Consider the following 16,950-nt stretch of genomic DNA (forward strand, 5'->3'; position numbering starts at 1 on the left):
TCCTACACTGAGGCCATAAAAATACATTCTTATGTTTTCTACAAGAAAATATTTTTGTGTAGCAATTTTTCCATATGTATAGATAATTGTCTCAACCCGTTTATTGAATGGTCCATCCTTTTCCCACGATTTTTTAAATTTAATTTTAATTTTAATTTTCAGGGGATTAATTAAGTTTTTAATTAATTAATTTATTTATATAGAGGTGCTGGGGATCAAACCCAGAACCTCATGCATGCTAAGCATGTGCTCCACTTCGGCACTATACCCTCCCCACCTTCCCACTGATTCATAATGCCACCACTGTCATGTACAAACTCCCACATGCGCCTGGCTCTATTGGGGGCTCACTATTCTGTTCCATTAGTTGGTCTACTCCTGTGACAATTCCTCACCACTTTGGTTTTAGAGCTTTATAATTCCTGATGGTTGGTGCAGCAAGTTCTACTCCTCTTTTTTTTTTTCTCCCCCAAGATTGTCTTGGCTAAACTTGATCCTCTAATAAACCATGTGATTCCTAGAATCAGCTTGAAAAGTCTCACGAAAAAATAACAACCACCTTTTCAGAGTTTGAGTGAAATTGCTTTGAATCTACAGAAGATGTTAAGGAGAATTGACATCTTCAGAATATTAAGTATTCTTATCCATGAAGTTGGTGTGTGTCCCTATCTTTACTACAGCAACCTTAATATCAGTTTTGTTAAAATATTATGATTAAGCTTTATACTTTTATCCATAAAGATCTTACATACATTTTAGTACTAATATGTGTGAATAATATATCTTTCTTCAGTATCTTAATTTTTGACATTTTTGTAAATTTCATTTTTTAAATTATAATCAAGTGTTTGATGCTGGTATACAGAAATGCAATTATGACTTTCATATATGGATTTATATATACAAACCTTGATAAGTTCTCTCATTAATTCTAATAATTTATAGATTTTCCTGGGTTTTAGAAAATCATGCCATCTTCAAATTGTGACACTTTTTTCTTTCTTTCTAATTCTTATACCTCTTATTTCTTTACTTAGCTTACCATGCTGGCTAGGACCTTCAATAAAATTTTGAGGGCAAAAGGGGATAATAACAGAAAACCTTGTTTTTGAAAAGAATTGGTCTTAATGTTCTGCTATAAAATGATATTGTGTGTGTGAGTGTTTGTGCACGTGTGTGTGTGTTTTCTGCAACTATTGAAAATTCCTTTGGTCTCCAGTCTTAATCTCTAGAGCAACACAGATGTGAGATATGCTAGGACGCTGCTTCTAATGAAGCAGCCCATGAGTTGCTGGAGATGGGACCAAGGAAAGTTTTCTGTGAACCCATCACAACCTTCTTAATGTAGGTAACTAGGGAGAAATCTAGACTAGCGCTGACTGACACCCTAGGTGGTAGGTAGTTTGGTGTTCAGAGTCAGAAACTTTTCCTGACCTGACTGGAAGAAAGCCTCTTCTCTCAGGTCACTATAAGAAATTCCCTCCAATTACTGAGAGTAACCAATATTAAACATTGAGACTATTGGCATCCTTGGTACAGAGAGCACTGGCCAAGGATGCAAGACCCAGAGTTTGAGAATGAGTTCCTCTTGGACCCGGTGTGGCCAATGGCTACTCTTTTTGGAACCTTCTGATCTAGGGTTAATCAGACAGAAGCCCAAGTTATTTCCATTGCTAAAACTTAAGAAATGGGAAGAGGAGGAAGCTAAGTCTTGCCTCCATGAGAGAAAAGCACAATGTAAAACTGGTATCCACCACGTAAGAGCTTAATAGTTTGACACACATTTCACATAAGGGAGGATAGGGACCACACCGGGGTTCATGCCTCTGGAGGGCAAGGAGACAAAAGGAGCTGAGGTGACCCACAACATGAGATGAATGCTCACAGGAGAACGTACAGGCGGAAGGACCCCATGTGATCGAATGCAGGTGGGTCCTGACAAAGCTGAGGCCAGAACAGCCCCCAAGCATAAGTTGAGGACTTGTCATCCTCACTCACTTGGAGCACAGAGGGAAGCAGGTCAGGAGGGACAGTGAAGATGTGGGAGATGGCAGTCTTGGGGGGCAAACACTCCAATGTCCCAGGGTCTCAGTACCCACGTGCAACGCTACTAACCTTGACTGGTAGGAAGCAGAGGTGGGGGCAACTCAGTGGGAGCCTCGGGCAGTGAAGATCAGCACCAGATAAAGAAAGCGAGAAGTACACATACATCTTGGCTCACTCAGACCTTCAGGGAGCCTGAGAAAATGTCACCACCCAGTTATATACTGCTTCACAGGTAGTAATTTCTCTCCCAGGGAAAGAAACTGGGGACAAGGACTTGGATTCCACCTTGTGGAGGATAAGCAGTACCATTAATCCCATTATTCATAGTAGTCACGATGTATAAAGTTTCCATGAACACTGAATTAGCGGATGCTGAATCGTCACTCCTCGGGGAAATGCAGGGTTGGGTTCCTACAAGCCGCTGGTCACAAACTCTTCATCAACCAGTCAATACATAACCCTGTTGTATGTGTGTTTCTGTTTTAAATAAAGTATTTAAAAGAAACAGTTGCTTCATGAACAGCGAACGCACAGCCTGTAGGACTGTAGCTCACGCCTGATCTGAGCTTATCTAGCACACGCACTGTCTCCATCAGGCACGTCGCAGTTCCTTGCACGTAGGGAAAATGCAGCACTTCAGCGCTACACCCGGGGCCGTTTCGGACAGCGAAAATCACCCATGACAAACACAGAAATATAAACAATATGGCACTATGTAGACGACAAAAGGGACACTTGTTTATAACATGAGCTGAAACAAGAAGGCAGAGCCTCAGCTTGTTCAACCTCAGCTGAGAACGTGCAGTTTGGGCGACTCAGATTTTTCGCTGCTCTATATGTATCTGCGAATGACCCAAAAGCACCTGGAATGTTGCTCTTGGAGTTACAAATACATTTTAGTGAGCAGGAAAATTCCCAAATATGGAATCCATTAATAACAAGGGTTGACTGTACATCTTTTATGAGCACACAAGGATTTACTGCGTGGAGAAATATAAGCCCCAGAGACCTAGGGGGGGATCTCAGACACCCGTCAGGGGAGAGGAGGCGTAGCAGGGAGAGCCCTTGCTCTCACGTCTCTGTGCGCAGGGAGAACCTGCTGGACACTCCCTCTGGAGCTGGGAGAAACACTCTCACACCTCCATGATAGCCAGCTTTTCATCTGTTTCATTTTACAGTTAATATTCTTTTTCCAGACTATGAGAGGTCCTGGATAAAGAAAATTTTATATTTTATGGTTCCCCCATCCCAGTACCTGGTACATGGCAGGCACACAGCAAATGTCTTTTCAGTAAATATGAAGCTGAGGCCATTAAAACTGAGTTGCCCGTGAGTAACTATCCAATCTCGTACAACGGCAAAGTTCTAATTTACAACAAACTCTCACATCCATTGTGCCATTTACTCCTCAGAGTACCCATAAAGAAAAGTATTGTTTTCCTTTTTGTAGGTGAGGAAACATTTCTAGTCCAAACTGCTTTTCTGCCTTCCAAACCATGTTTCAGACAGCCTGGATGACCCATGAACGTTCCAAACCCCATGTATCCAAAAAGGAACTCACTGAGCTCCCATTCCCCATTGATCCAAACCAGAACCTGCTTATCCTTCAGAATTGCCCATCTTAGTTCATGACACCACCACCTACCTAGTTGGTTAGGCAAAAACTTTCAAGACAGCCTACATTCCTCCTCTCCCTCCTTCCCACACGCCGTCTGTCTATGAAGTTTCCTCCCCGTGCTGTGTCTCTCAGCCCCTCTTCTCCAGACCTCTCTTCCTGTGTTAGTTCAGGCCCTGATGGCCTCTCCTGGGCTAATGCCTTAACCTGGATGCTATTTCGACCTCCTGTCTTGCCAATCTCACTCCTACTCCAACCAGCTCTAATTCCCTCCCTCCTAGACCACACATCGCAGTGCTGACACCATGGTCTTCATAAACACCAATCTGATGGTGTCCCTGTTTTCCTTTAAACCATTCAATGCCCCGTTATCATTAGGAAAACTTCCAAATTTCTTAGCTTATCATGGCTGCTTCTGTTTTCAACTCAGCTCTCCATTCTGGACTTATCACGCCTCATTCCCTAACTTGTAGTCTGTGTCCCAGTCTTACTCAGCTATTCAGAGCTCACTAATGTGCCCCAGCTCTCCAGACTCCATCCCTATTCGTGTTTTGTTCTTTCTGCCTGGAATTTTGTTCCTGCTCTTTCCACCTGACTGACTTAGCATCGGCTTCTCCATCAAGTTTCACCTGACTTCCCTGGTCCCAACACAGGAATAAGTCCCACATACAGCGTGTTTTACTGAGCCCCCAAGCTTGCTACTCAGATAGGAATTGTTGTTTTCTCTCTTTGCCACTAGAGGGTGTGCTTCCTTGAGGACTGAAATTACTCAGCCCTAACTGTAGGGTCTAGCAGAATGAATGTCACATAGTAAGTGCTTACTAAATATTGAGTGGGGGAGAGAGGGTGTAGCTCAGTGGTAGAGTGCATGCCTAGCAAGCACAAGGTCCTGGGTTCCATCCCCAGCACCTCCATTAAAAAGTAAGTAATAAATAAAAGCCCAATTACCTCCCTTCAAAATTTAAAAAAAAAGATAATAAAAAAAATTGAATGGATGGATGAATGGATAGATGGATAAGTCCCCTGTTCAAGATGACATAGCTAGCAGATGAAACAACAAGGGCTCAAATCTAAACCTCTTTCCATATTCTTACTTCTGCACCTCTGATCTTTAAAACCAGTTCTTCAACTTCCCAAGTTTCCCAAATGACACCTGCCATCACAGGCTGCTACAAATGATGATGATATGCCCTGAGCACTCCGGTTGCTCAGATGAAGGGCTCTGTGCCCAGTGAGCACAAGGTGGTAATTTGTCCAATGGGCTTCTTAGGTTCTGGACTGAATGTTGCAGAACCAGCTAAGGAAATCTACATTGTAATTAGGCAAAATATTCCTGTAGCAGGTTAGAGAGGTAATTACTGCCTGATTGTATTTCTCCCCAGTACTTTAGCCCAATGGTCTTAATTCGGAATTGTGATTTTTGTAATTATCTTTTTTTGAAAGGTCAGTTCAGAATTGTCATTATCTAACAGATTTGACAGCTAACTTTGGTACAGACACTACTCTAAGGGTTTTACATGCATTGTTTCAGAAACCCTGGGAGGGAGGGCCTCACCTACTGCCTTATTACTTACTTGCCTTATTTTATAGATGAGGAACTTAAGGCTAAGCTGTGTCAAGAATTTTGCCCAAAGTTACCCCTGGTAACTGGGTTGAACTAGAATAGTCTGTCTGCTACCAAACAGCGTGATCTTATCCACTTCTCTCTGCTGCCTCCACAGTTCTCAAAGGATTTCTTTATTCAATTAATTTAGCAGTTCTTTATTATTAAATAGTGGTGGGCACTGTCTGAGGTGCTGGAAAGCCAAGAGGGAGTAAAACAAAGTCTGTGTTTACATGGAGCCTATGCTCTGGGGGACAGAGGAAGGCAAGTAATGGATAGATAAATATATATCACATATTGGTAAATGCTATGTAACAAGGTAAAGACAGAGCGTGTAGGGAGAACCGTTTAAACAACGCACGCATCTAAATTCCGAAACAGGAGCATCGTAGTCTAAGTTCCCTGGAGACGCACTGTGAGCCTGAGTGCGTGCTGAGGACCGACAGGGACGTGCTCTCAGGAGAGATCCCTGGAAGAAAAGGAGGACAGCAGGGCTGGGCAGAGGAGCCGAGCCTCAGCGGGACTGCCTCTGAGCTCTCAGTAGACACTCCGGAGAACTTGCCACGGGGAGGGCTCTGGGACGCCGTCAGATTGAGGCTAAGTGGATGGGCCTTTGTGTCCCTGCCTCACCAGGCATTGCTCCCTGCTCTCCTTGGGAAGCAGCGAGCAGCTCCCCACGGCCAAGGTCAAGGCCCAGGGAGGGGCCCTATTTGGAGTCTTGGGTGATGTTTCTGGACAGTGAGTACTTCCTGTCAAGCCTCTCTTGTAGGGTTATTGGCTGATACCAAAGAATTAACTGCCTAAGCCCTTGTTTTTCATCTCTACAAGCCAGGATAATAATAGCTCTGCCAGAAGGGTTGCTATCCGGATCAGAACGATACAATGATGATAAATGACCCTGTAGAAATATAACAGAGATTAAATGAATTAAGGTCATTTATACTGTGGGATAATACAGATCATGAGTGAAAAATAGGATAGATCATGTGTGGGGGAAAAAAAGAGCACCATGAGGCTTCTAATGAAACACAGCAAGCCTTTCTTCCTTGGTTCCATATTCCAGTGAAAACCTCATATAGCTCATTAAGCTAATTTACCAGACCGTTACCTCTGTATTTCTAAACAATGTGTTACTGTATTTTTTTTACTGTTTAACAAATATTTTTTCTATTTGTATATATTTTGCTAGCACTGTACTGTTTTACTAGATATATTTTTCTATCTAATATATTTTACTATTTAACAAATATTTTACTGTTTCCCGTTTGTCAAATTTAGACATCATCTATTGACCTTCTATTATGATCCAAGCTCTTAGCATTCTTATAATGACGCCCTCCTTCCCCCATCTGCCCCATAGTTTAAGTAAAACTGGAAATCAGGGTTTACATGTGAACAGTTCCATGATTTTCTTAAACTCTTCATTGGATCTTCCATCTACCTATTTTTTGATTCTCCTGTTCAAACATTCTCATATTGGATACTCTATTTCTCTCATTACTTCTTTCTCTTTCTCTCTGGGAGTTTCTGTCCTCCTGCTCTGCACTAGATGGTTGCTCTCGAGGCCAAGCACACAACTGCCACCTGGGGGGTTCTCTTGCTGCTCTCCTGGGTAAATCCTCCATTGCCTGGATTTCATATCTTTTCCTGGCCCTAGTTTTGCTGGAGCATGTCCTTTAAAAAGGAACTTGGCAGTAAGGGGTGTAAGTTTCCTATTTACATTATGCTCTGGATGCCATGCATGTCTTCACTTGGCCAATAGCAGGATGGTTTGAGGGGTGGGGAGTATAGCTCAGTGGTTAGAGCGCATGCTTGGTGTGCATGAGGTCCTGGGTTCAATCCCCAGTACCTCCATTAAGGGGGTAAAAAAAGTAGTAGGATGGGTCTTCCTAGTAAGGTACTTCACACCCCTGAAGTTAAACAAGTATAAACAAAGCATTACATACTAATGCATTTATTTAACAAATGTGGATTGGAACCAAGGCCCTGTCCAAAGATCTGAAATCAGTAAGGCAGGAACTCTACTCTCGAGATTTTTTGTGGTTGTTTTTGGGGAAAAAGCATAAACAGACAATGACTCAGTGTGATCAATAGTATAACTTCATAAGGTGCTAAAACAGCAACCCCTCCCCACCACCCAAAAAAAAGGATTTAACCTAGCTTGGGGAACTCTTAGAATTCCTAAAATTAGGCCTAAAAAATGAGAATGCATTTTCCTACATGAAATCCTCAGTGGGCTTCCCATTATACTTGAAAGTCTCAGCCCCTTGCCATGGTCCACAAAGCCCTGGATTACCTGGTTTCCACCCACTGCGATTGCCTTGTTTCATTCCCTTTGCCCATCGCCTTCAGCCACACTGGTCTTCTTCCAACTTCTGCTACACACCACGTTCTTTCTGCCTCAGACCACGGGCGTATTACCTTCTCTCTGCCCTAAGCAGATCCATCTCACCCTCTTGGATCCCCTCTTAAGTGTCATCTTCTTACAAGAAATTTCCCTGTTGTCCCTCTCAAAGTCAGGTATTTTAACTTTCTAATCACCTCCTTTTATTCTGTCCCTATGTTTTTAATCAATTTTTAAATATCTATTTATTTGTGATTACTGTGTATGTTTGTCTCACCTAAGAAACTAAACGTTCTCTAAGGTAGAAACCACATCAGATCTGTTCCCTGTACTATCTTGTCCCTTGTTGTGGCCCTGTTATTTGGCATAGTGCATGATACATAGTAGGGAATCGGTTGTCATCCTGGCTGCGCAGGACATTTTATAGGGTGTTGTTACGGGCTGAATATTTGTCCCCACTCCCCAGATTCATATGTTGAGGTCTAACCACCAATATGATGGTATTTGAGGGTGGGGGTCTTTGGGGGGTAATTCAGTTTAGATGAGGTCATGAGGGTCAGAGCCTCATGAGGGGATTAATGCCCTTATAAGAAGAAAAAGATATCTCTCTCCATACACATGCACAAAGGTCATGTCTACAAGGAAGGAGGTCTCACCAGGAACCAAATCCAATGGCACCTTGAACTTGGACTTCCCGACCTCCAGAATCGTGAGAAATAAATGTTGTATTAGCCACCCAGTGTACAGTATTTTGTTGCAGCAGCCCGAGCGCACTAAGATAGGTGTGTAATAACATTGAGTTGGGGGCTTCAAAAACCTATTGAATCAGAACTTTTTAAGGATAGATCCTAGAAATCTGTATTTTTAACAAACTCCACAAGTGAGTCCTATTTAGACAGTCCAGTTCTGATGGTTGCTGGTCTAGAGAAAAGTGCCCAAGATTAGAAATCAGAAGACACAGATTTGAATTCAGTTCTGTAAATTATTGGGTATGGCATTTAGGGATGTTATTTTAATGACTCTCATCTTCAGTTTTTCTGTAAATTCAGAACGATAAAAACGTCTGCTTCAAAGTGTAGCTGGGGGGCCACAATGCACAATGTATTTTCAAGCACTATGTAAACTGCGTACTAAAGAAATGGGCTTGTCAGTTGCTAATGATCACTTCTACATAGAGCTTACCTCAGCATCTCTGACAATTTACCTGGTGCAGCCCACACTTCCCCATGAGATAGCATCCCTTTCTTCACACTTCTGAAGAAGGACTAATAACAATAATTCACTGAGCCTTTTGCTTTTCCAAAGTTCTGGGCCGTCATTATTGAGATACACATCCTAACACACCCATAGCTTCCGCAGCCCATTTGCTCCTGGGGAAGAAACCGAGGTCAGACAGCAGGAAAGCCAGGAGGAGAGAACGCGGCCTCACCCCCATGGGGCCCAAAAAGGGAGGTTCACCACCGGGAACTGGGAGGCCTCTGAGCAGTTTCTTAACCGATATTCACACGCTGAATCCTTTGAAAACTGACTCTTAGGGCAATGGCGAAATCAAGAAAACTGGGTTCCCTAGCAGAGCTGTATATATATTTTTAATGAATCCTCAAATTTAAGCAATTTGTTGTGTGCATCCAGGAAAATCCTCTCATCAGTTTGGCTTTTAGGCATCTTATGTGTGAAACAGGTGGTTGGTCCAGGTATACACATAAATGAAGGAATGGATGAGCCCAACTGCCTGCAAGACAGCTTTCTGTTTAGGAATATGGCACCAATGCCCAGTCACCCAGGCCAGACACTTTGAGTTGATGACTTCTCCCAAGGGGCCTTAATCTCCCTTACCTTCCCTCCCTTCTCCACCACTGCTACCCCGCCCTGATTGAGCCCCTTATTATTTCTCTCCTGGACCATTTCTCCAGCTCCTAACAGGTCTGCCTCCTTTCATTCGTTGACTTATTTGTCCACGCATCCATCATCTGAACAACACTGACTGGCATATCTTCTCTGGGCCAGGCATTGTTGCAGTGACTTAGGAGCTGACAGTGAATAAGACAAAGTCCCAGCCTTCATGAAGCTTACATTGTCATTGGAAGAAATGACTGAAAAACCAGTTAACAAATATGCGTGAAATTTCATTTGAGGTTGCGGAAAGTGTTAAGGAAATGTGAAAGCTGGGCGAAGGCATAGAGAGTGGCATGGGGAGGAAAGCTCTGTCTTATTTACGGGAGTCAGGCAAGAACCCTCTGAGGAGGAAGTGAGGGAGCAGGCCACAAAGCAGAGGGGGGGAACATGTGCAAAGGTCCTGAGGTGTACACAAGCTTGATATGTTCTAGGAATAGCAGAAAGAAGACCAATGTGACTGGAATAGGGTGACTCAGGTGAATCATAAGAGAATCATAGGAAATGGGTTTAAGGGGTAGGCATGGACTAGAATCACAAGAGAAAAAGAGAGATGCTAAGAATAACTGCATGGCTTTGGGCTTAAGCATCTGAGAAAACAGTGGTGCTGTCTATTGGGTGGGGAAGACTTGGGAAGAACATGGACAGGTGCAAATTTTCAAGAGGCTGTTTCTACCAGTTTTGATGGGCTTATTAGATAACTGTGCACATATCAAGTAAGATGGATAAATATGTCTGAAACTCAAGGAAGAGGTGTGAGCTAAAGATGTAAATCTGGACTTGTAAGATTTTATTTAAAGCTAGGAGGCTAGAGAGGGTACAGATGAGATAGAAGAGATGGGAGGATTAGCCATGGGGGAACTGCAGTAACTCAAGAACTGGAGGATGAGATTCATGGAGAGAAAGACAGTGAGAAAGAGCAGCCAGTGAGGTGGGAAGAACACCGGGAGAGGGTGGGTGTGGGAGCCCAGAAAAGAAAGCATTTTAAGATATAAAAACGCCAGCAATCCCACTCTTGGGCATATATCTGGAGGAAACTCTAATTCTAAAAGAATGCACCCTTATATTCATAGTAGCACTATTTACAATAGCCAAGACATAGAAGCAACCTAAATGTCCATTGACAGATGACTGGATAAAGAAGTTGTGGTATATTTATATAATGGAATACTACTCAGCCATAGGAAGGAAAAAAATAATGCCATTTGCAGCAATATGGATGGACCTGGAGATTATCATACTAAGTGAAGTCAGACAGAGAAAGATAAATATCATATGATATCACTTACATGTGGAATCTTGAAAAAAATAATACAAATGAACTTATTTACAAAACAGAAACAGACTCACAGACATAGAAAACAAACTGACGGTTATCATAGGGGAAGTGGGGGAAAGAATAAGTTAGGAGTTTGGGATTAGCAGATACAAATTACTATATGCAAAATAGACAAACAACAAGGTCCTACTGTGTAGCACAGGGAACTACATTCAATATCTTGTAATAACCTATAATGAAAAAGAATATGTATAAATACATATAACTGAAACACTATGCTATACACCTGAAACTAACACAAGATGGTAAATCAACTCTATTTCAATTTAAAAAAAGAAAAAAGAGATTAAAATGGTCACTGTATCAAGTGCTTCTTCTTTTAATGGAGGACTTAAATCAATCACATGGCTGAATACTGAGGTATTCTGCTGTCTTTCTTACATCTTATTTTGTGTTTCTATTTACCATGCTTTTTTCTTTGCTGATTTCTCTGCTCATTGAAATTCAGTTTGCACCTGGTTTAGAGGGAGTTTCAAATTGTTGGGGATACACGTGAAATGATTTTATTTTTTCCAAGCGTTGCTTCCAAACTATGCTACCCTGCCCTCACTGGGTAACGGCTCCCTTAATGGCTTCTTGGCCAGATTACTGAATTTTCAACAACTTTTGACTAATAGCACTGGCTACTTCTGTTTTTAAAATCTCAACTCTGTTTATTTAAAAATCAAGTTTTTTTGAGAGGCAGACCTTTCATTTGTAAAATTTTTAATGGAACTTTTCCAACATGTACAAAACCAGAGAAATCCTGTTCATTTAAAACCTCGACCTCATGTCAGTTTCAAAGCCCTCCTCTGGAGGCTGGATGCAGACAAGTGGGGGGACCTATATGGTCCTGCCTGCCCTCGAGGAGCTCATTCCTGAGCTGCCTCCTCAGGACCTTTGAACTCCCTTCAGAGATTCGATCATGTCCTCTGCCCTCCCTCACCGTGTTGATGATGTCACACATCCCTCTCCATGCCTGTGACTCTCCATCCTCCACTCTTTCCTGGCACTAGAAGCACCACCCCTCACCCCTCCCTGCCAATATTATCTCTGAGCCCATCCCCCATACCTCTCAGAAACTCAGACCAGAGGTGGAGACAGCAGCCCTGCACCCCGACTTACCCTCCAGGTCTCTCTCCCTGCTCCCTTTACCCCCTGCCCCTTCGACTTCTAATTTCATTATATCTTGTTCGCTGATTGATGTATGCCTTTATTTATTCGACAATTGTTTACCGAATACCTACTACGGGTCAGGCACTTGCTCAAAGTGGTGAACAGCTGCTTCTGCCTTGATGGAGCTCACAGTCCAGCAGGGAAAACGGACATTAAGCACATGATGATACTAAATTGTGATGCTATAGTACGCATTTAACACATACAGATATTCATCTTTTAATTTCAGTTTAGACATCACCTCCTCTGGGCAGTCTCTCCAGATTCTCCTGGCTTGGCTAGGAACTCTCCTATATGCTCTGCTGGCATCCTATAAGCGTCTCTCCCACAGCACTTCACACGCTGCCCATCGCGGCCACCATGCCCGCCTTCCCCACAGTAAATGACAGGTATCTTAGGGGCAGGCATTTTCTCATTTATTTCTTAATCTCTAGCTCAGTTCCAGTGTGTAATAGATTTCAATAGATGCTAAGTTAAAGGCTGACTGAATAACCATTTTCTTCATGGGATCCTTCCAGAGAGAGTCCCAATAAATAACACATCTGGACAATACGAGAAATAAGTCAAGAATAAAAACACAGGCCAAATATCACCGTTAGTAGTGCCAGATGCTCTGTTGGAGGATGAAGCTTAGTTTGAGGGCCAAATGAATCTGTCAAGAATCCATAGCATTGGGGAGATGCCCGCCCAGGAGAGGGGCCACCAGGGGCCAGTAGGAAGGGGGGTAGGGAGAGTCACAGCAGAGTATACGCTCCTGTGGGCAGAGCTGTATGGAGCATGCCCAGTTATTCTCCCAAAGTTACCAGGAGCTCATCACCTTCCTCCCCAGCGGCAAGGAGAGTGAAAAGAGGACAAGAGGCCCAGATATAGAAGATACACTAATTTGGCTCTTTCCCAGGAAGGAAACACAAGACGTCAGCCAGAAATGTCCCTCATGATCAACTATGTTGTATCCACATCTGACAAAATAAAATTCATATTTCATGGCAAGACAAGAAAAACTTAAGAATAAAATTCCCTTCCCTTGAGTGTGTATTGTGCATCTGCATTAACCGGACCTCCTTAGGAGAGAACATTCTTAAATCTTGTAAAGGGTCAGGATGATCTCCTACTCAGTAACTCCTCAGGAGATAACATCCATCTGGCAAGGGGTCATGATGACTGACTACCAGCTTCTTACGTGCAGATCTGGACTGTGACATATAACCCTTTGTTTCAAAACTTACATAACTCCGCTTTGACCTCTAATGGGTGGAACAGTCCTCAGAGCTTTCTAAAAGATTGTCTCCTGGGTTATAATCCTCAGGTTGGAAGATACAATTTTCTATTTCTCTCTTAGATCGACTGTTGATTAATTTTTTTCATTGACAGTATCAAGCATTTTGCTAGACCCTTTCGATTATGTTGGATTTTTTTCATCCCTTACCAAAGCAGAGAGAGGTAGGTAGTATTCCCATTTTACAGAAGAAGCAGCCAATGTTCATACTGGCCAAGTCACTTACCCGAGATTGCACATCAAGGAAGTGGTAGAGAGAGAGCCCGGATTCAATGGTATTATTAGTAATCACGGTTGAGATTTGTTTAGGTGCTTATTATGTGACAGGCCCTGGGAAAAGGACATCACACAACACATCTAATTCTTACCGCAACCCTATGTGGTAGGCACTTCTTAAATTCCATTTTGTAGATGAGGTCACTATCTCAGGGCTGAGATTCAAACCAGCTTTGCATCCGTCCTCCAAAGCCTTGGTTTGCCTCCATACTCTCAGACCATTCCTACCTCAGCTAAACTACGTAAGCAAATCCACAAATTACCCCAAACTACTGCATCCTTTCTTAGACAAAAAGCTCATTTCTAGGCCAGAGAGAAAATCTCCAGGGTCTGGGTTTGAATCTTGCCCTTTGTCTGCTGTGTGGTTCTGAGCCACGGCCTCAGATTGATTACTCACCTGCCAAGGGGAAATAATAACTCCCCCATCACAGAGATGGACAGACTCAGGAGAAATGAGTCTCCCCACTAGCACAGCATCACACTGGTTAAGGATTTGGATGACTTGATAGCAGCCCGTGCCTTAGGCAGGAAGCAGGCTGACGGTGTAGTTGCACTCCTTGGGAGACTGGTTCCTTTGTCGGTGTTTGGCCCCGCCCAGATTCTTGCCCAGGTCCGAGCCTGGACGGGATGCCCAGGATCCCTCTCTTAGGAGGGATGGGAGTGGGGAGGGTCAGTGCAGGGGTGACACTGAGGTCCTGTGATAGAGAGCAAAGGGCAAACCCTAGGCTGGGAGAGGGGCAGGGCAACAGGGTGGTTGGGGCAGCGTGGAATTGCTTCCTAGAACACCGAATATCACCCTTAATTCTCCCAACAAACCTGAAAGGCAAGTAGTATCTCTGCTTTTCAGAGAAGAGGTGAGGATACTGAAACCAAGCCAAACCAAACAGGAGGCAGGAGAAGCTGAGTAGGATATGGGGCAGGAGGAGGAGGAGGAGAGAGAAAGGGTCAGGGCATCACTTACCCACTCTGCCCAGACCCACTCTGCACCAAGTGTGTCCGGTCTTCTGCCCCACAAGGAGGAAAGAGGTCGATTTTAGAGGATGGAGGTCTAAGTGCAAAGCCGGTAATACGTGCTTATTTATGAAGAGCCTGAGGCCCTGACTGAGGTCGGCTGCTGGTGGGGGGGGGTGGAGGAGAGGCTGGAATGCAGGCTGGACAGACTCCTGCACCAGTGGGGTCTCACTTCCTGTATGCTTATTACTTAAAGTGTTACCAGCCTCAGCTGGAAGTTTGTTAAAAAGGAGAAATCTCAGACCCCACCCCAGGCCTTCGGGCCAGAATCTGCCTCTTAGCAAGATTCCCAGGTGATTCAAATGTCCTTACATTGGAGAAGTCTTGCCCTACACCACGTGTAGGTTACCCCAAAGTTCCTTCTAACCCCAGGTTCTCTTGTTCCATCACTGGCAGATATGTCACTGTCACCTCCCTTGCTGCCTTAGCTCTGAGAGCTCCTGCAACATCCAGAACTCACACTGTTCCTCGCCAGGCACCTGGGATTCTTGGAGCTCTTTCTTGTTCTGTCTCCACCCAGCTGGTGAACCCCTCAGGGCGGCATAGCTGCTGCCCACGCAGCAGAAGACACCCCTTACCTCCCTCTACTGCTGCCTGCAGACCCCGTCTCATCCCGAGCTTCACAGCAAGTATTTAAGTAGATTTTATGATTAAGTCAGTAAGAGACTTGCCCAAGTTTTCAGAGCTACTTTAGATCAAGATAAGAAGCCCTCCCAAGACTCCCACATCTTCACCTATTCTCCCCAAAAGAAAATCGCACCACCAGTTTGGAGGTGCTGAGACATGGGTACAATACATATTTCTTTAAAAGAGGGCATGAGGTTATTACAAGTATCAATCTTCTGGAATCCCCTCTGGGAGAGCGGCCAGCCCTGAGGGCAGGGAGCTCTCACCACTCCAGCTGAGGAGCCCTGAGCCGGAACCCCCTGCAGCCTTGGCCTCCAGCCTCAGCTGGCACTCACTTGCAGTGCTGCTGTGGTTAAATGAGTTCCGTGTGTGAAGCACTCAGCTCTCTGCCACACACGGAGACACTTAGGAAGCCGAAATTCCTGTTGTTCCCTGGGCCTCAGTTTCCTCATCTGGAAAATGAAGTTGTTCTGCCAGAATCAGTTGTTTACAAACTGTGGTCCAAAGAGCTTTGGCGATGTCAGTCCGAATCTCCGAATCTGCACTGGGTTTGGACTGAGACAGAAAAGAGAAGGCAAACAGATCCCTGTGCTGCCCTCGATTTCAACCCAGAGCACTGGGCTTTCCATCCATTTTACATGAGACTTCCTCTAAATACATATTTATATAAAACTTTTTGTTCTAAAATTGTTACCAAGTCCTAGCTTGCACTGTTTGCTACACGACAGGCCAATAAATCAAGAGAGGAGTTGTTGGGGCAAGGAATAACGACTTTATTCGGAAAGACATCAGAGCGAGAAGAAGAGCAAAGAACCATCTTGCCTGGGTTAGAATTCAGGCTTCTTTTATACTAAAAGGGGAGGGAATAAAATCAAACATTTCCTGGTTCCGGTCAGCCTGCAGAGGGGATATGTTAATTTCTTCCTTCCTACAGTCATTCACGGGTGGCCCTGGTCAGCATGTTTCCTGTGAGCTAAACAAAGGTATTTTAGCTTAATGCTTATTACCTGGGAGGCAGGGTGCCTAGAGTTGGGCCATTATGTGTAATATAAGCTTATAGGCAACATCCCTTTAGTGATTAACTTGTAGCAAATGTAACAGAATACGAAGATTAAAGTAAAAGACACAGATCCAATACGGAGTCTGGTTTGTTTTTCCCTGTTACAAAATATTTTTGGAAACCATTGTGCTGAATATTATCTGAGGTCCCTTCCAGCTGCTACAGACTAGGATTCCAGGCCTGATTGGGATTTATCAAGTGGAGCACCAAACAAATATTTATTGAGTGCTATCATGTCCTTTGCTGAGTGACTTGCCGGGATCGCTGCTCTACCACACTCGCTTTGGCTGCTGTAGGGAAAACAGACCATAGAGGTATATGTGTGACAGAAACCCCAATATCCAGTCAACCTTATTTCTGTAGCAACAGAGCCCTGATTTTAGCTGAATACCAGGCTGCACAGAGCAAGGCCAATGTTTCCCAGACTCCCAGGTAGCTAGGTGTGGCTGTTTGATTAAATTCTGACCGATGCATTTAAATGGAAGTGGGCACAGTTTGTGGGTCAGGCAATTAAAGAAAAGGGGTGTGCCCTCCCCTTCTCCATTTCTTCCTCCCAGCTGGAGGAGCTGAATGTGAACAGAGTGATGAGCAATATCAGGTTATGTGAGCGAAGGAAATACCCTATGGAGGGTGGGGCCACAGAAACAGGGAGCCTGACACCATGGGGCTGCCACACAGTCCTGGACTGCTTCCACCCAAGTTGCT

The 16,950-nt window shown here is 44.0% G+C and overlaps 1 long non-coding RNA gene and 1 other non-coding gene across 3 annotated transcripts in view; one reads left to right on the forward strand and one right to left on the reverse strand.

Annotated features, from left to right (window-relative positions):
- The window catches only part of LOC140700621 (uncharacterized), a 30,095-nt gene extending 15,476 nt beyond the window's left edge, over positions 1-14,619 (reverse strand). For both annotated transcript variants that reach the window (XR_012079069.1, XR_012079068.1), the window contains exon 1: positions 14,509-14,619. This is a non-coding gene — a long non-coding RNA (uncharacterized lncRNA). The remainder of the gene's footprint in view (positions 1-14,508) is intronic.
- Positions 7,046-7,118, forward strand: TRNAT-GGU (transfer RNA threonine (anticodon GGU)). The gene has a single exon. It is a non-coding gene; the product is annotated as a tRNA-Thr (tRNA).
- Positions 14,620-16,950: the final 2,331 nt, after the last annotated feature.

Source organism: Vicugna pacos, chromosome 13, assembly GCF_048564905.1.
Source record: "Vicugna pacos chromosome 13, VicPac4, whole genome shotgun sequence".
Taxonomy (NCBI): Eukaryota; Metazoa; Chordata; class Mammalia; order Artiodactyla; family Camelidae; genus Vicugna; species Vicugna pacos.